The sequence below is a fragment of the Chiloscyllium plagiosum genome, unplaced genomic scaffold (assembly GCF_037043375.1).
Source record: "Chiloscyllium plagiosum isolate Xiang-an unplaced genomic scaffold, Cpla_swu_hap1 HiC_scaffold_3, whole genome shotgun sequence".
In the NCBI taxonomy this organism is placed as follows: domain Eukaryota; kingdom Metazoa; phylum Chordata; class Chondrichthyes; order Orectolobiformes; family Hemiscylliidae; genus Chiloscyllium; species Chiloscyllium plagiosum.
The window spans coordinates 27,706,909-27,719,845 of record NW_028270141.1 but is presented as its reverse complement, the minus strand read 5'-3'; positions in this window follow the sequence as shown (position 1 = coordinate 27,719,845).

Genomic DNA, 12,937 nt, shown 5'->3' with positions numbered 1-12,937 from the left:
GTATTACATAACATCTTGTAATTTTACAATATGGGAGTGTCAAATACTGGAAAGCCAACTGAACTGCTCAAAATAGTAACTTTCACTGAACAACAGAAAAAGCAAAGAAAAATCAACAAAACAAAGTTACATTTGCTTCTAGGAACAGACAAGGGCTGCTAGCCTTTTGATCAACAACGGATCTACCAGCAATGAATAATTACTTCACGCAACTCACATCGATTGGATCTGGGCAAAAATTAGGTCCTAAACAAAACAGAGCATGCTGGAAAAACTCAACAGATCCAGCAGCATCTATGGAGAGAGAAACAGAGTTAGCATTTCAAGTCTGGTATGATTCTTCTTTGGAACTTGATTTGAAAAAAATAACTTTCTCACTCTACAGATGCTGCTAGACCTGCTGAGTTTCTGTTTTTTTTCAGATTTCTGGCATCTGCAGAACTAAATTCTGTCTGGTTTGATGTGCCTGATGGGAGAAAGTGAGGACTGCAGATATTGGAGATCAGAGTCAAAAAGTGTGGTGCTGGACAAACAGTACTCTATCACATTGAAAATGTTGTTCCTCCTGCTCAATGCCTTCATCTTTCTCTTTAGAAGATGGCAGGCACTCTTCCAACTCTTCATAGTCCATCACATCCCCTCATTTCCTGCTCCAGTTGTGTAAAGCACAACATGTTATGATTATGTGACGCACTCTGTTTGGACTGGACTGCAAGATCACCCAAAGTGATCCAAGCATCAGAGCTGCATCCTCAGCAGGCCTATCATCTGTTCTGGCCAGGCCCCAGTGGAAGAATGGACTGCATTATATCTAGACTCAGCCTCAGTCAGGATTTTGCATAACAGAGTCATCAGCCATCATTGCAGAGGGGATCCTAAATTTCCCAGTAACCATCTGAGTAAGGCACCCAGCTCTTGAAATGAAGCAAGAACATAAGTGTTCTCAAAGATCAAGTCTTTCTGGCAATTTCCAGAGTACTTGGCATAGACATCTAAGGTGTGGCATCAATGATAATAGATGACTTGTAAATTGATGAAATCGAACACTTTTTTTGTTGGTGAACTCAGCCACATTATGATATGGTGCTCTCAATGAAACGTGTGCACAGATTAAAGCTACTTGCACCTGGAGAAAGCCAGCTTTGTTGGCAAAATCTACTGCCTTGGCTCACCACAAGGGAAAATAAGATTAGATAGTGTCATCCAGTTCCATTTGCATCGGTAACAACATTGATACATTTGTGGTTTGAGGATTGAGAGGTCCCATTCAGAACCCCAGGGAATCTTTGGAAGCACACAGTTGCACAAACATTTAACACATCTGTCACCTCAACAGTCACCAGGAAACAATGTCCACTCACTCTTCAGTGACAAGTCCCACTCCAGCAGTTTGCATTGGCTGCTAACAGTGTCTGGTGAAATTCTCAGTCATCTGGGGCACTTGACATCTAACACTCTGGACTTTGTGTCTCTCCTCCACATCCTAAAGGAACGTCGAGGCTGCAATCTCTTTATGTGAAGGCTTTTTGGTATCTGCTGGAGGATGCTGCTGACCCTGAAATTGTTGGAACATCTGTTCCTCCTCAATTTCTCTGCGTCTTTATTGCTTTGTGGCCACAGTGAAAGTGACACCTGCTGACTCCATTTGTTCTGACTCCAATGAAATTGTGTGGGGTAAACACAAATGACTGTTTTGCAGAGTTCTCGATACAGTGGGATATGAGGGCTTCGGCTCAGAGAACCATGGAAAGACAAACATAGACCTTTGACATAGTGGACCTTATTTCAATATATGCAGCATAAGCATATGACACAAATACAGTAATAGATTGCTGGCGCAGTAGGAATACTGAAACCTTGACCTACACACTCACCCTCAAACTTCCCAAGAAAGACAGCATTGCATTTAATGGCAGGTTGGAAAATATTCACAGTTCAAGGTGAGATAAAATCAGCTCTGTGTCCTTGAGTGGTTGACTGACTGTGTCCAAGCCCCTGAACTGAGATCAGCCACTACCCTTAACAGACTGTGGTGACACCCGCTGACTGACACCATTTCCTCTTGACCTGACCAAGAATAGAGTCATAGAGATGTACAGCATGGAAACAGACCCTTCAGTCCAACCCTTCCATGCCGACCAGCTATCCCAACCCAATCTAGTCCCACCTGCCAGCACCCGGCCCATATCCCTCCAAACTGTTCCTATTCATATACCCATCCAAATGTCTGTTAAGTGTTCCAATTGTATCAGCCTCTACCACTACCTCTGACAGTTCATTCCATACACGCACCACCCCCAATGTGAAAAAGTTTTAGGTCCCTTTTATATCTTTCCCCTCTCACCCTAAACCTGTGCCGTCTAGTTCTGGACTCCCCCATCCCAGGGAAAAGCCTTTATCTATTTTTCCTATCCATGACCCTCATAATTTTGTAAACCTATATAAAGTCTCCCCTCAGCCTCCGACGCTCCAGGGAAATCAGCCCCAGCCTGTTCAGCCTCTCCCTGTAGCTCAAATTCTCTAACCCTGGCAACATCCTTGTAAATCTTTTCTGAACTCTTTCAAGTTTCACAACATATGAAGGAGATCAGAATTGCACACAATATTCCAACAGTGTTCAACCAATGTCCTGTACAGCCGCAACGTGACCTCCCAACTCCTGTACTCAATACTCTGACCAATAAAACAAAGCATACCAAACGCCTTCTTCACTATCCTATCCAACTGCGACTCCATTTTCAAGGAGCTATGAACCTGCACTCCAAGGCTCTTTGTTCGGCAACACTCCCTAGGACCTTACCATTAAGTGTATAAGTCCTGCTAAGATTTGCTTTACCAAGATGCAGCACCTCGCATTTATCTGAATTAAATTCGATCTGCACTTCTCAGCCCATTGGCCCATCTGGTCAAGATCCTGTTGTAATCTGAGGTAACCCTCTTCACTGTCCACTACACCTCCAATTTTGGTGTCATCTGAAAACTTACTAACTGTTCCTCTTATGCTCGCATCTAAATCATTTATGTAAATGACAAAAAGTAGAGGGCCCAGCACCAATCCTTGTGGCACTCCACTGGTCACAGGCCTCCAGTCTGAAAAACAACCCTCCACCACCACCCTCTGTCTTCTACCTTTGAGCCATATCTGTATCCAAATGGCTAGTTCTCCCTGTATTCCATGAGATCTAACCTTGCTAATCAGTCTCCCATGGGGAACCTTGTCGAATGCCTTACTGAAGTCCATATAGATCACATTTACTGCTCTGCCCTCATCAATCTTCTTTGTTACTTCTTCAAAAAACTCAATCAAGTTTGTGAGACATGATTTCCCATGCACAAAGCCATGTTGTCTATCCCTAATCAGTCCTTGCCTTTCCAAATACATGTACATCCTGTCCTTCAGGATTCCCTCCAACAACTTTCCCACCACTGAGGTCAGGCTCACCAGTCTATAGTTCCCTGGCTTGTCCTTACCACCCTTCTTAAACAGTGGCACCACATTAGCCAACTTCCATTCTTCTGGCACCTCACCTGTGATTATCGATGATACAAATATCTCAGCATGAGGCCCAGCAATCATTTCTCTAGCTTCCTGCAGAGTTCTAGGGTACACCTGATCAGGTCCTGGGGATTTATCCATCTTTATGCGTTTCAAGGCATCCAGCACTTAACCTCTGAAATATGAACAATTTGGAAGGTGTCACCATCTATTTCGCTACTTTCTATATCTTCCATATCCTTTTTCACAGTAAATACTGATGCAAAATACTCGTTTAGTATCTCCCCCATTTTCTGCAGCTCTACACAAAGGCTGCCTTGCTGATCTTTGAGGGGGCCTATTCTCTCCCTAGATACCCTTTGTCCTTAATGTATTTGTAAAAGCCCTTTGGATTCTCCTAATTCTATTTGCCAAAGCTATCTCTTGTCCCCTTTTTACCCTCTTGATTTCCTTCTTAAGTATACTCCTACTACCTTTATAATCTTCTTAGGATTCCCTCAATCTATCCTGGCCATACCTTACATATGTTTCTTTCTTTTTCTTAACCAAACCCTCAAATTCTTTAGTCATCCAGCATTCCCTATACCTATCAGCCTTTCCTTTCACCCTAACAGGAATATACTTTCTCTGGATTCTCATTATCTCATTCCTAAAGGCTTCCCATTTTCCAGCCGTCCCTTTACCTGCGAACATCTGCCCTCAATCAGCTTTTGAAATTTCTTGCTTAATACCGTCAAAGTTGGCCTTTCTCCAATTTAGAACTTCAACTTTTAGATCTGGTTTATCATTTTCCATCACTATTTTAAATCTAATAGAATTATGGTCGCTGGACACAAAGTGCTCCCCCACTGACACCTCAGTTACCTGCCCTGCCTTATTTCCCAAGAGTAGGTCAAGTTTTGCACCTTCTCTAGTAGGTACATCCACAAACTGAATCAGAAAATTTTCTTGTACACACTTAAGAAATTCCTCTCCATCTAAACTCTTAACACTATGACAGTCCCAGTCTATGTTTGGAAAGTTAAAATCCCCTACCATAACCACCCTATTATTCTTACAGATAGCTGAGATCTCCAACTTGATTTCCCTTCTCCACTGACAATCGTGGCTGCCTCTTTCATCTGCATGAGCATCTGGATAGAAACTGTCCCTGACTCAACATCAGTTCACATGGACTTTCAGTTATTGTGAACCAGGTTCTCCTAATGTAAGAGATAGAATGTTTTCAAACAGTTGTGCATTTGTGGTGGGGTGCTTCAGAAAGCTGTTTGAGGATTTGCACCTCACAAAATGGAAAGAACAGCTGTATAGATCGAAATCAGATTGGTGTATGGCTTGCAACATTCCATCAAAACTGTGTAATGGTATGTGTTCCCAGCCACCCCAATGTTCCACACATGGTAATTGGAGTTGGCACACTTATTGAGGCATTGGCTTCCAGTTCCAGAAGTTACTGCCACGTATGAGCCTTGGAGGTCCACATGGCTGAGAGGAAAATTAGAGAGAACCGTGGTGGCTTGGAGGGGTACTTGCAGGAGGTGATGTTCCCTTTTATCAGCTGGCCTCGTCCTTCTAAATAGTAAAGGTTACAGGTTTTCTGGGGCTATGAAAGCAGCCTTAGCGAGTTGGTGCAGCTCAACTTGTTTATGGGACATACCAGTGTATCCAAACTGGCGGGAGTGAATGTTGAAGCTGATTATTTGCAAGAAAGCTGTTCTATTGTGGAAGTCTGAAAGCAGTTAAGCGAATGGCTAAAATAGAAAGAGAAAATGTTGGAGAAACCCATCTATGGAGAGAGAAATAGAGTTAATATTTGAAGTTCTTCAGAACTAAAGAAGAGTTATATTAATTCTGTTTCTCTCTCCACAGATAGTGTTCGAACTATTGAAGTTCACCAGGATTTTCTCTTTTTCTTTCAGATTTCCAGCATCTGTTGTATTTGGCTTTGATTATAGCAGAACAGTTAGGTATGTAGCTCCAGACTTTGTGATAATAGCAGCAGAGGCTACATGTGTGAGTGGATTCATGAGAGTTACTGCAGTACCCTCTTGTGATTTGTCAAGGACCAATTTATTTGAAGAGGAGGATCACTTGCAAGTAAATAGAAATAAAATGACATCTAACCATCACAATGAGGAAGTTACAAATTACATTAAATTTAAAGAAAAGGTAGACAATACTGCGAAGTTTAGCAGTAAATTTGAAGTTTAAACAGATTTAGAAAACAGCAAAGAAAGCAAAATTTTTAAAAAATGAGAAAAGTAATGAGGGACAATTATGAGTATTTGTTTTCAAAATTTGTTAGTGGGATATGGATGTCTCCTATTCATTGCTAATTACACAGAGGACAGGAAAGAGTTAATCCACATTTATGTGGGTCAGGTCTCACAGGTCATAGAGTCATAGAGATGCACAGCACAGAAACAGACTCTTCGGTCCTACTCGTCCATACCGACCAGATATCTTAACCTAATCCAGCCTCATTTGCCAGCACTTAGCCCATATCCCTCTAAACCCTTCCCATTCATATATCCATCCAGGTGCCTTTTAAATGTTGCAGTTGCACCCAACCACCATCCTCTGTCTTCTACATTCAAGCCAGCTCTGTATCCAAATGGCTATTTCTCCCTCTATTCCATAAGATCTAACCTTACTAACCAATCAGTGTGAAGAACCTTGTCGAGCATCTTACTGAATTCCATATAGATCACTTCCACCACTCTGCCTTCATCAATCCTCTTTGTTACTTCTTCAAAAAACTCAATCAAGTTAATGAGACATGATTTCCCACACACAAAGCCATGTTCAGTATCCCTAATCAATCCTTGCCTTTCCAAATTCACGTAAATCCTATCCCTCAGGATTCCCTCCAACAACTTGTCCACCACCAATGTCAGGCTCACCGATCTATAGATCCCTGGTTTTTCCTTACCACCTTTCTTAAATAGCCAACCTCCAGTCTTCTGACACCTCAGCTGTGGCTATAGATGACACAAATATCTCATCAAAGGGCCCAGCAATCATTTCCGTAGCTTCTGACAGAGTTCCAGGATAAACCTGATCAGGTCCTGGGGATTTATCCATTTTTATGCATTTTAAGACTTCCAGCACCACCTCCTCTGTAATATGGACATTTTTAAGATGTCACCATCTTTTTTTTCACATTCCATACCTTTCATGTCTTTCTCCACATTAAACACTGATGCAAAATATTTGTTTAGTATCTCCCTCATCTCCTGTGGTTCCACACATAGGCTGCTTTGCTGATCTTTGAGGGCCCTAATCTCTCCCTACTTACCCTTTTGTCCTCAATATATTTATAAAATCCCTTGGATTCTCCTTTACCTATTGCCAAAGTTATTTCATGTCCTCTTTTTGCCTTCTTGATTTCCCTCTTATGTATATGCCTACTGCCTTTCTACTCTTCTAAGGATTTACTCGATCTATCCTGTCCATACCTGACATATGCTACTTTTGTTTTCTTAACCAAAACCTCAATTTCTCTAGTCATCTGCACTCCCTTCAACTACCAGCCTTGCCTTTCACACTGACAGGAACGTACTTTCTCTGGACTCTCGTTATCTCATTTTTGAAGGCTTCCCATTTTCCAGCAGTCCCCTTACCTGCGAACATCTGCCCTCAATCATCTTTTGAAAGCTCTTGCCTGATACTGTCAAAATTAACATTTCTCCAATTTATAATTTCAACTTTTAGATTTGGTCTATCCTTTTTGATCACTGTTTTAAAACTAATAGAATTATGGTCATTGGATCCCAAGTGCTTCCCCACTGACATCTCAGTCACCTGCCTTGCCTTATTTCCCAAGAGTAGGTCAAGTTTTGCACCTTCTCTAGTAGGTACATCCACATACTGAATCAGAAAATTGTCTTGTACACACTTAACAAATTCCTCTCCATTTAAACTCTTAACACTATGGAAGTCCCAGTCTATGTTTGGAAAGTTAAAATCCCCTATTGTAACCACCCTATTATTCTTACAGATAACTGAAATCTCCTTACAAATTTGTTTCTCAATATCCCACTGACCATTGGGGGGCCTATAATACAATCACAAAAAGCTGACCATCCTTTTCCTATTTCTCCGTTCCACCCAAATAACTTACCTGAATGTATTCCCAGGAATATCCTCCCTATGTACAGCAGTAATACTATACCTTATCAAAAATGCCACCCCACTCTCCTCCTCTCCTGTCCCCCTTTCTACTCTTCCTGTAGCATTTGTATCCTGGAACATTAAGCTGCCAGTCCTCCCTATCTCTGAGCCATGTCTCTGTAATTGCTATGATATTCCAGTCCCATGTTCCTAATCATGCCCTGAGTTCACCTGCCTTTCCTGTTAGGCCTTTTGCATTGAAGTAAATGCAGTTTCATTTATCATTCCTACCTTGTTCTCTGCTTTGTTCTTGCCTGCCTCGACTGTTTGACTCTATCCTTTTCCCAACTGTACCAGTCCCAGATTAATGTCTTTCCTCTCTATCTCCTTGGGTCCCACCCCAACCTTATAAGTTTAAATCTTCCTGAGCAGTTTTAGCAAATTTCCTGCCAGTATATTAGTCCCCTTTCCAATTCAGGTGCAATCCATTCTTCTTGTACAGATCACTTCTACCCCAGAAGAGATTGCAATTATCCAAAAATGTGAACCCTTCTCCCCTGCACCAGCTCCTCAGTCACGCATTCATCGGCTCTATCCTCTTACTTCTACCCTCACTAGCTCATGGTACTGGGAGTAATCCAGATATTACTACCCTCAAAGACCTCCTTTTTAAATTCCTACCTAACTTACTATATTCTCCCTTCAGAATGTCATCCTTTTTCCTTCCTATGCTGTTAGTTCCAATGTGTACAATAACATCCTGCTGGTGCCTCTCCCCTTTGAGAACATTCTGCACTCTCTCAGAGATATCCTTGATCCTGGCACTAGGGAGGCAACACACCATTCTGATTTTTTGCTGCTGGCAATAGAAACGTCTGTCTGTGCCTTTGACTGGAGAGTCACCAATCACAATCGATCACTTGGAACCCGACGTACTCTCAATACATTAGAGTGATTCTCGGTACCAGAAACTTGGCTGTTTGTGCTACATTCCCCTGAGAGTCCATCACCCCCTACATTTTCCAAAGCAGTATACTTGTTTGAGATGGGGATCACCACAGGAGATTCCTGCACTACCTGCCTTCCTCTCCTCCATTTCCTGGAGCTAAGCCATATACCTGGTGTATTTGCAACTTTTCTCCCTTTCTATAAATGCCTACCATCACACCCCCTATCTCTTCTAAATTCCTTATTGCCTGTAATGGCCGCTCCAACCAATCTATGCTATCTGATAGTATTTGCAACCAAAAATACTTACAGCAGACATAATCAGCAGTAACATGGAAACTCTTCCTAAACTCCCACATCCAACAGGAAGAACACATCACTCTAGTAATAGCCATCCTTCATAATCTGCAGACCCAGAAAATAGCAGCGTCTTATAGCTCTAAATAAGTACTACTCCAAGCTAACTTAATACTTGTGGTTTATGTATGTTTAAAAGTAATCAAGAGACAGATATCAATAAAACATATAATCAAGAAAGAAACCACTCTACACACTATTGTAGATATACAGCAAGGCTACACTTAAAAACTACGCATTTATCTGTATCTGTGCTGTGACCTTTCCTAAACAGGTTCCTCCCAGGCCAGTTGTGAATTTCGCTGTTCATATTTTTTTCCGAGATGCCCTTTGATGTCCAAAGATACTTAAACTCAAACAGCAAGGGCAGTAACACTGCAGAATCACTGCTGTGTCATATGGTCACTGCCTTTGTCTGTCTTCCTCCTTTTAAAAGTGCTATTGTTTTGATCTTTTTTCCCCAAAGTTCCAAAACAATGCAACAGTATATAAAACAGTAATTGCTGCTCCCAGAATTCAAGTAAATCACCTCCAGCACCTAAAACACCTCAAAAGAGCTGTTACAGCCACAATTTTTTCCCATCCTCCATCTTGGATTACCCAGAATCCTTTCCATTGGCTAGACTAGATAAGGATGGCAGTTATATTTCCTTTAAGGGCATCAATGAACTAGTTGGGTTTTTACAACAATCAACAATGATTACATGGGTGTCTTTAGATTTAGCTTTTATTTCCAGATTTTATTGAATTCAAGTTTCACCATCTGCCATTTCAATTCACAGCCCCTGACTATAAACCTGACATTCAAGATTACGAGCCAACTAACATTACTGCTTCACCAAAACAAGAATGACAAAATACTAAGCAGTAAGAATTTCTAAAAGTATTTCAAACATAAAAGAGTGACTAAAGTGAATTTTAGCTCTGTAGAGAATGAAACTGATGAAATCAAAAATTATAGGAATGGCGGGAGTTGGACAGGCATTTTATGTTTGCCTGCACTTTAGAAGATGCCAAGAAATTCCAAGAACATTTGAAAGTTCAGAGGTGAAAGCAAGGGAGGAGCTTAAAATAATCACCGTCATTGCGGTCAAGGTACTCATGAAACTAATCGAACTAACGGCTAATAAATTCTTTATACCTGAAGGCCTGAATGCTTGGGTCTTAAAAGAAGTAGATACATAAATAGTAGATATATTGTTGAACATTTTTCAGAATTCTCTAGATTCTGGAGTGATTAAAGCAGATTAGAAATTTGTAGACCACTATTCAAGAAGGTAGGAAGATAGAAAGCAGGAAAAGAGAGATAAGTTAACCTTACATCCATCTTATGAAAAATACTAGAAAGTCCCTCAGCCTGTCCTCCCATCTTTAATGATTTGTGCACTTACACATTCAAAACCTTGCTCATGCACCCTTGGTTTTATATTGTGTCTCCGCATTCTTCCAATCAAAATGAATCTTTTTGCACTTCTTGCATTAAATTTCATTTGCCACTTGTCTAACTAATCATGTTCCAGGGGTGATGTACAGGCATTGACACTGATGCCCACTTTCCTCCATTCTTGTAGCAGTATTTACTGTCCTGAGAACCTTCTTACCATCCAAGGGTAACATGACTTGACTGTGTATCGTAACTCACTCCACCTGCACTTCCACTGTCATGTCTTGGTATCCAGGTGTTCCTGTCTGAGCCATATAACTGCTCTGAAATGACCCAATAGCATCACAGGTTTTGACAGATTTGAATGGCACTGAGCTTTAGGAGGTGTGTTCAGACTTTAAATGTGTAGGACCCTTCGACTGATCAAGCAATCAGTCGCCACTGGAAATGTGTGATCAGCCTGCCAATGAATAAGTGCTGGCCGTGACTTTGACATGGAACTTAGCCTAATGCAGTGGAATGATCTGAAGATTCCAGCCATTGCTCACCAAAGAACTGTCAAGACTACAAGCTTCTGACTTCTATATTGTGTTATAAGTTGTGCAGAATAAAACAGACTGAGGGACTCCAGTGATATGTATGTGCGTCACCTTTCCCTGACTCCAGAACAACTCAGGTTGTTTGGATTAAGAAATTTGGTTTATGGCCCACTTTCGATTTTGTAGCTGAACTAAGTGGTTTTGTATCCAAAGATATATTTGCTCACCGGATATTTCCATCAAAGCCAGTGATGAGACGTTACGATTGTTTAGTCTTGAATATGTTGATGGACACATTGAGTGGATTGTTTAACAGAAGGTCATGTACTTTAACCAAGTGAAAGGAGCTCATGTTTCACAACAAATGACCCTGGGATGTCTTTGAACTGTCAGCAGTGAGCCCAAGAGGGGATTTGGAGAGTTTTGAGAAAAGCCTCCTTGTATTCATTCCATTTTGCTCAGGGCAAGATATAAAGATTTGGGAGAACCATAAAAGGGAAATTATTTAAGGTCTCTCTTTTATATCAAATCTACTTTGTATTACATTCTTCACATCACAGATACAGAGGTGGATTTACAAGGTTTGGATCTGTGACACAAATCTGACAATGGTATTTTCCTCTGACATTTCACAGGCTTGTGAATTATGTTAAATTTAATCAAAATGAGAAAAATAGGTCAATAACTCCATATTAAGTAATGGATTATGTAGAAAGGGCAGGTAAAATGGCAGGGAATATTGAGTCTCTTCAACAGATAAACAGACTGGGTGTTACTTTTGTAAGACACTGGCATGATAGGACATTATTATTATCATTTGTAGATTGGTATTCATTTATCGCTATTATGCCTACTTTATTCAGGTCATTACCATAAAACAATTGCTTGTTAGATTTGTTTTGAGATACTGCAGGCAAAAGGTAAGAAAAAGAATAATGCAGCTCATTATGGAAAATAAATTCCTAAAAATGTTCTGAATTCATTGAAAGTTTTAAATTTGCTGATGAATGATGTAATTAGATTAGAAACTACAGTGGAAGATATCATATGCATAAGGCTGGTGGTAATCTTTGACTCATTTCTCTGACATGCATAAATGGATAGACTTCTTTCGTAAGGCCAGGGTTTCAAATTCAGAGAGAATGCAAGCTGCCTGGTCCTCCTTTGAAGGCTGCATTGCAGGCATGGTTCATTATGAAAGAATCCAAAGAATGTGTACTCCATTACGGGGAATAGGAAGATCCTATCAACCATCTTAAAAGCTTTCTTTTCACTTAGATATAGAATACAATGTGTTAGGGAATATTATAGTCACCATAGTCCTCCTGGATCACAGGGATACTCTCTTATTTAAATTGAGGGTCATCATACCACAGTTGAGAATAGTAAATTCAGCCAGTGTGGGAATTGAACCCATGCTATTGGCTTTGCTGTGCATTGCAAAGCAACCATCCCACCAACTGAGCTAACCAACTTGCCATTGCTTGTTAGTGCTGATGTAGTGACACACCATGTTGAATGGTGTATTTCATTACAGCTATTCTTGTACCTCTCCAGGCATGTTGAATGGACTAGTCTGGTGGGGAGGGGAGTTTTAGTGTCCACAATTTTAGAAAACATTTTATGGTCACTTTTTGGAAAGCATGTAATTAACCTGACCAACAGATCCTTCCATTTCAGAATTTTTGATGACATCACTTGAGGTGCTAAGAGGCTACGAATGTGACCACCTGTTCCAAATGGCCATGCAGGACAGCAGATTAAATTTGCCCATCTTAAAACATTTCTCACTATGTCGAGGACCACTATTACTTCATAGACGTCAAAATGCAGAGACACCAATACTGTAATAACTGTTGTTATGACCTAGTGAGGAGGTGTCGTGGCTCTCCCATATTAGCTGTATATCAGTTAGCGTTCTTTCTTTTTCCCTTTTTTTATACATATAGCTCTTTCATTTCAATTCTACCCAATTAACTAGATAAAAGTTGAAGAAGAACAAATTCCACATTACTTATTGCCTCCCCAAATATAGAATATAATGCGACATCAAACAATTACAGATCCTGTGCTTGCAAAAAAGAGAGGGGAGAAATGTTT